Below are 8,358 nucleotides of genomic sequence, written 5' to 3' on the forward strand. Positions count from 1 at the left end.
GCAGATGTTGCACATAATGAAATGAAATTTGGTATGCAGATTAATCCCAAGAATATCTTGGCCAAATTTTGGACAGTTACATGTATGCCCCTTGGAAAAATTCTTATAATTTGTAATTTTCGTTGCAGAGGTTGCACATATTGAAATGAAATTGGTTATACAGATTTATCATAAGAATATCTAGTTTATGTTCTGTTTTGGTTATGGTCGAGCTATTTTGGGGTTATGTCCCTTGGACTTGGAAAATTCCAATTATTTGGGGCCTGGATAGGGAGCATTTTAAGTGTTTACAAATATCTCTTGTTGTTAGAACACTTCGAATTCCTAGCTGCTCATATTGGAATTTAGAAATACCTGAGAGCCTGTCCATTTCTCAAAAGAGAATGCATAAAATTGTCTCTGATTCTGTTCTTAAAGAAAATCATGCTGTCCGAGTTAGATTTATCAAACATCATGTACAGACATATAATTCATGAGATCTATTCAATAGCATCAACTTCCTTTTTTTTACCTTGACCTTCCCTGTGACCTTGATCTCACTTTTCTGGAATAAGCTCAGTTTAAAAAAAATATTCTTCAATATTGAAACCTTTTAAAAGATGATCATTTTCAACTATATGACTTAACCATTTCCCTGCAAGCACTTTGTAGCGTGGAACCTGTTTTCCTTATGTTTAGCGTAAATAATATTATGATGTAATGTTTTAATGTGAAAATTATGAGATTTTAGCAAGTAAAAAATAGAAGAAAATTGGCATTAAATTGAAGATGATATGTACTTTTTAAAGTGCGTAAAAATGCGTGATTGCGGGGAAACGGTATATGCGTGATTTTGCGTTAGAAATAGGAAATGGTATACCGTATTTGGCCGAGTATAATACGCATTGATGTAAAATACGCACCCCCCTTTTTGAGTCTGAAGCTGGGGAAAAAAACGCAGTTCGGATGTATTATACGCAATAGAAAAATTTACCAAGCGATGTTCTGAACTATGAAAATCACGGTAATTTGTTACGAAAATCGGCGCGAGGATTAGGTGTCAAAAATTTACTGAACACACTTTTTTTAAAATACACACTTTATAACTTTCTCTTAATCCTGACATTCCGTATCGCGGCAATCTGGAGAAAATTATTTATTCATTTATTTCAACAAAGCACAAGATAATGTTGCGTAAAAGTATTAACAGATTTTTTTAAAGAATAGTTACGGTGATTTTGAAATTATGCGTCGCCATATTCTTAGATGAAATAATTTTATTTCAACAAAGCAAGAGATATTGTCGAAAGTTTTATCAGTGTCATATTTAATATTGGTTCTAGATAATCATGCTTAAAATTATCTTACAATATTTTAGCAGGAAACGAAATTGAAACATCAAAGTATTTATTTCTTTAACTAGACTACAATTTTCCTCTTCTGAATCTTCGCGGATATCTTATTTTCTAAATGATACTTTTATTAAAAGTTTTAGCATAATTTATATTTCATTTCTCAACTCTCAATTATTTAAACAAGAGGCCGATAAGTATAAGATAAGGTAAAATTATATTTGACAAGTGTTTAATTGTTTAAGTGCCGTAATCAACACATGCTCACACATACTGTAGTAAAATTATACCATTTTACTATGAATAAATGTCGCCTACCTTACAATCAAAGGTGACGACGAATACCCAGGTTTACATGGTAGGTAAACACAGGTACATGCAACAATATAACAAGACAAAGCAGGAAAACGTGGTGAAGGGTTTGACTGGTAATTCTCGACTGAGGTAGGAAACGTGCCGGCACGGGTGGATGGCTATGAGGTCAGGGTGAAAGGTCATAGTGGACATATTTACATATACAATTTCACTACATTCCTCCCCGTTTTATTTAATAAGCTAGGGAGCAAATACTGTAATTTATTCAGAGGAATGTAAACCAGAAATATATAATTATTATTTAATATGACATGGAAAACGTATGAACTAATTCATGTATCCCCATGAACTTGGCCGGAATTACTTCTAGCGCCTTAGTTCTGCAGGATAAACATGTAAATGTGTGGCAAGATTGAATATGGTTCAATGCTTTGCGAATTAAATCCGCATGCATCTTCCACACTGGATCAAATGATCATATTAATTTAGCCATACATATTCCATGTTGTCTGTTATATACATATTTCCTATGTTTAACAATTTATAGCCTAAAGAATGTCTATTTACCTATGACCTAACACTGACCTACTTCCGTGAGAGTCCTGTAACTGAATGGTGTCATGGCAAATGCATGGTTTTAGTCGAGTGAAATTCAGTTGTACCAGTATATAACTTAATTGTGTAATACAACTAATTTACCTAATTAAATTGTGCAGGTGTGCAGTATATGTTAGGACTTTACAACGGATAAATTAAGTTAAGTGTTGTGATGTATTCTAATAATTAACTTAATATATATTACAATTAACTTCTTAAGTATGTCGTCACCTTAAATATGACAATGCCTAACACTAGTACTATATAACTTATACTAATTTAAGCCTAACCTAAACTAAGTAACTAAACTTAACTAAGTTAAGTGTTGTGATGTATTCTAATAATTAACTTAATATATATTACAATTAACTTCTTAAGTATGTCGTCACCTTAAATATGACAATGCCTAACACTAGTACTATATAACTTATACTAATTTAAGCCTAACCTAAACTAAGTATATTTTCTTATTACCTATCCTAAGAGCTTAACTAACTGAAGAATATTTGCTGACTATTGATAGAAGATCCTATGAAATATTATTGTTGAAAACATATCTACAAAACACATTCTGCATCAGTACCGTCACTGTCTAAAATTAGTAAGCCAGGTATGATACGGAAAATGTTTAACATATAACTATATACAAAGCAATCCAGCCCAATACCGTCACTGAGAATGGTCAGCCGGGTATCTAACGGAAAGCATAAAGTTATTTACATGGAGCAATCCAGCCCAATACCGTCACTGAGAATAGTCAGCCGGGTATCTAACGGAAAGCATATGTTGCATGATTACACCAGTCCTGGTAGGAGTATATGCTGGGCATCCTTAGGAACTGGGTCAAGGACATGCAACAGAATAGATCATTGCAGTATTTTGACTTTATATACTGCCTGAATATGCTTCACCCAGATTTGACCTGAAGTAACTAACTAAAGTTTATAAGTGTTTCTTAATATAAAGTACTATGTTGTAACTACAGAACAGTACTTGTAATCAACATTTAATCTGCTTTGCTAGCTTGAGCAATAATTACACCAAAATATTCACTATGTTCACTTATTTTCCAAGATAGTAATGACTTTTCTAATACTGCTTAATTCCTCTTATATATGCTATGCTATATCTAAAGTATCACTAAATACTTGTAAGTGATCTGTTATTACTGTAATCATGATAATATGTACTGTCACGTGTGCATATCTACACCACTAGTGCATCGAGCATTGCTATGAAGTTTACACTGATACAGATTAACAATGGCGTGCAAATTAGTTACTTTAAATCTATAACTTAAATGTCATGCATATAGATAAACTCTTAAGCTAAACTAAATAACAACTATACTGGTTTTTATATCTACAAACTACAATCTACACAATTTCCCCTCCCTTTTATTTTTAAATGAAGGAAGTAGTAGTATTATAACTAGCTGTTTTCAATTATGAATAGCATTATTGCAACTTGTCAGATATAGTTTGTGCATATTTTAGCTACATGTATACTGATATACTAGTGAGTTGCCTATTATAAACAAATCACTTAAGTACTAAATGTAATGTGTAGACAAGTCTTATTAGTATCACTAAACACTAATGACTAGTAGATAGTGCTGCTAGTTATAATTAGCAATAATAAAAGGTACTGTGCTAAATTCACCGTACCTTTAAGTCTCAACTACCAACTATGACGTACCAGTTAAGAGTTGACTACCAGTTCTAGTGTAAATGTTAGTTTCTTAAATTATAAAATAATTAAATCCAAATAAGGTCAGATTGCAGTCAGAGTTTAGAATATTAAAATGATTTGAATAAATACAACCTAAGTAATAAACCTGCAAAATAAAAATACTGTGCTTCAATAAGAAGAAACAAATCAGAGATATCTTCTTAAAAAATTTATTCATATTTAGAACAGTCTTTCAACAAAACACTAAAGTATGGAGTAACATTCCTCTGTAAATATACGCAAATGTACGAGTGTGACAAAAACTTCACCCATTACCTCCGGAGTAATAATCCTCCAGAAGACCATTTAATGCAAAGCTTCTGAAGTCCGAAAATTCACTACAGAGTAATACTCTTCCAAAGATATTTACAAATCTAAACTAAAACAAGAATGTTGTAAGGTTCAAGTAAGACAAATCTCATTTACAGGATAATATTCCTCTAGAAGATTTTGTACGATGATTATAAGAGAAAATCTTAACTATGTAGTAATATTCCTCTATGTGCAGCTCTACTACGACGAAACTTATCTACAGAGTAATATTCCTCCAGAACGCTAAGTATGCAAAGTTATATTGAAGCAATATCTGTATTACGGAGTAATATTCCTCCAGAAGGCTATATCTATGTATGCTCAGCTCTATTAAGCCAAAATCTAACTACAGAGTAAAGTTTATTAAGACAAAATATGAACTACGGAGTAAAAGTTTTCTATGTACAGTTCTGCTACGACAAACACTTATATATGGAGTAATATTCCCCCAAAAGGCTTATATTACACAGTTCTATTAGGACTAAGTCTAAGCCACAGAGTAATATTCCTCTATGTAATGCTATACTACGACGAAAGTTTTTCGACAGAGTAACAATCCTCCAGAACGCTAAGTATGCAAAGTTCTATTGAAGCGATATCTAAACTACAGAGTTATATAAACGTCTGCTAATATCTACTGAGTAATATCCTATGGACGTCTGCAAACACATCTATGGAGTAATATTCCTCTGGGCGTTCACAAACACATCTACGTAGTAATATTCTTATGGCCGTCTGCAAACGCATCTACGGAGTAACATTCCACTGGATGTCTGCAAACACATCTACGTAGTAATATTCCTCTGGGCGTACACAAAAACATCTACGGAGTAATATTCCTATGGACGTCTGCAGACACATCTACGGAGTAATATTCCTCTGGGCATCCACCATCACATCTACGGAGTAATATTCTCTTGGACAGCTTTACTCTGCACTAACAAATCAAATTCTATCTACGGAGTAATATCCCTCTGGAGAGCTATGCGACGATCTAAAATGGTAAAAAATTATCTAAGAAATAATTTCTCCTGAAATGCTATATACAGCTCTTAAAAAGCTTATCTAAAGAGTTATGTTCCCCTATACCCGCTGTGTACAAATTTAAAAGGCAAAAACTTTTAAGAGGAGTAATATTCCCCCGAAACCGCTGAAAACAATGTACAGATCATCTAAAGATGCAAAACTAAAAGATGTGTGTAATTTTCCCCCGGACGGTATATTCGAAAGATCTAAAATGCAAAAAGAAGAAGTAATATTCCAGCGATGGGTTTGTTTACATTTTAAATGTGTTGAGGGGGACAGTTAACAGGTCGGTCATGAAGATCTTAAGTGCAAACCTTAAAGAAGGTGTGAAATATTCCCCCGCTGTTCTGTTGTCGTTTGCTACCAGTAAACTGGTTCTTTTTGATTGATATGGGACCAGTTGACTCGCGATGCATTAAAAAGTTCATTAATGAACATTCAAAAGTTTATTCGGAACATTTCTAAGTTTGTCGAATTATGTTGAAAGAAAATGCTGTGTTCCGAATAGGTGTGTATTAGATGTTATTACAAAAAAGTACTTTTTTGCAGGGAATCAGTGTGTATTGCAGGGAATCGGTTTATTCACGGTGATTTTCAGGAAATCAGCAAAATATATCGATTTACTTTTTTATAGTGAAAAATCAGTAGAGGTATTATAAAAAGTTTTTTAAAAATTAAATAAAATGCAGATAGAATTAAACAGCATAAAATATTTATTTGACAAAATCGTAAAGGAAGGCTGGCTTGATGGGTAAAAAGGATTATAACATGTTTGGACAAAGAATAAATAAAGACTGATTTTGTGCAAAAAGATGAAAAATTTTACAAAAATCAGAAACGTTGCCATGTTAAAAGAAACTTTTTTCAGCTGTGAAACAAATTTAAATGGCAAAAATAAGAGTATAATATTTGTTTACCGCCAATATGATGTACAGATTATTCAAATGCAAAATAAAAGACCGTTTCAACGTGTCACGTGTATCTAAAATGCAAAAAACTTAAAGACGGGAAATATCCTACGGATCAGTTCATTTAAGAAAAGGGGTGCAAACTCTTTTCATAAATGTCACCGTCCTGTTCGATATGTCGCGCTTTACCAGTAAACTGGTTCTTTTTCTATTGATATGGGACCAGTTGGGCGTGCTAACTTCCATTAATGAACATTCAAGTTTATTGTAACATTTTTCCAGTTCTTCTTATGATTAAGAAAATTGTGTTCCGAAATTTTACTTGTAACAGTTCATCCAAAAAAACCAAAACTTTTTGGCAGGGAATCAGTTTGTATTGCAAATGGTTTATTCTCTAATTTGTTTCAGGAAATCAGCAAAATATATATTCCATTTTTAATGAAAAATCTAGAGGTCCATAATAAAAAGTTTTTTTTTAAATTAAATAAAATGCAGCAGTTCAACAGCATAGAATATTTATCACATGTATCTATATTTGACAAAGAAATTACCTGTGCAGAGATCAATTAAGGAGCGATTATGTGTTCGGGGTTTTGCATCAAAGCTAAATGTTGAATTACCTATTTCGTCGCACATAAAACGTTATACGGTGATCTTCCACCTGATTTCAAAAAAAAGATTAATTAACAAATATTATACTTTTAAATGATTAAGAAAATACTTTCCTACAGCATATGTATTTAATTATATCCATTTATGTAATGTAACACAAGGAATGATTTGACAACAGATTTCAGAATACCTTAGCTTTAAATTTAGGCAGGGAAATATATAATGGGTAGACAAGGCAGTTTGCAGAAAAGTCAATCGCATCTCTCTGGTTTACCTCGTCGAAAAACAAACTCGAATGTATTGACATCATCATCGGATGTTATCAATTTAAATTTCCTGTTCACAGTAATCTAAGTATATTTAGATAAAATCATTACATTGAATGTTAACTCCATATTTCCACGGGAAATAATAGGTCTATATACATCATGAATCTTTTATTTCAAAAAAGTTTGTTATATATATAATTAACAATACATTTTTGGCTTTTTCCCGTAGCAATTTTTAAAGGGGGGGGTTCCGACTAGTTGTGATTGACAGAGACCCCCCCCCCCCCACATACACAACCTCTCAAACAACTCTTCATAATGCAGTAAAGAATCGTTCTTTTAAGTTAAATAATTAATTATTTTTCAAGGTTCTCAAATAAAAAGAATATTTCAAAAACAAAAAAGTATTGTTATGGAAAAGTTTATCACTTCTCTTAAAGAATATTGATTGAATTAAAAAAAAAGCTTTTTGAAAAGCTGTTACTTGTAACACATGTATCGTTTCGGGGTTTTATATGACAACAGAAGTACATATATACACTGATGCAGTAAGATCAATTATGGTCAAGCGATTATGTAAACCTCAGCGGGGTTTTGCATAAAGCATATACATCAAGACCTTAAAAAGTAAAACATTCAATGTAACCATAAATGTAACGAATTTATCTATTCAGTACGGGAAATTTTTTCTCTCAGATTACGTTAAAATCTCTCTCTCTCTCTCTCTTTCTCTCTCCGATTTGGCAAAAAGTCATTTATACAGTGTAACTGATGGATCCGAATCGCGAATATTTTGAAAACTTGTAGTCGGATAAAAATAAATCAAAAACGATACCATTTTAAACTTGATCAATTCCTGAAGTAAATGATGGCTGCATAAAATGTAAATTGAAGTAAGACACATGCATCACCTATATTTAAAAATGTATTATTTTTCAATTTTAGAATATAAAATATGAATGTTTTTTTTTAATGTGATAAGTGAAATTCGATGTATATTATGTATATCTCGTTATTTATAAAAGGAAAGAACATTCTGATTAACAATCTTTTCAATATTTAGAAAACCTTTAATTCTAAATAATTATTCCCACCCCAATCCCCATACACCAACACTTAAACTTGTATGTATAAAGCAGCCCGGTCCTCTGGGCTTCAATGATATTTCCATCATTTGTGTTAGCCTAATAGCAGCCACGAAGCATCGTTTTTGAAAGGGGGCAGCCAGAGAAAAAAAATAACTTGAAAAAGTTGTCA

The sequence above is a fragment of the Saccostrea cucullata genome, unplaced genomic scaffold (genome assembly GCF_032062105.1).
Source record: "Saccostrea cucullata isolate Sc308-1 unplaced genomic scaffold, CSIRO_AGI_Scuc_v1 ctg5039, whole genome shotgun sequence".
Classification (NCBI taxonomy): Eukaryota; Metazoa; Mollusca; class Bivalvia; order Ostreida; family Ostreidae; genus Saccostrea; species Saccostrea cuccullata.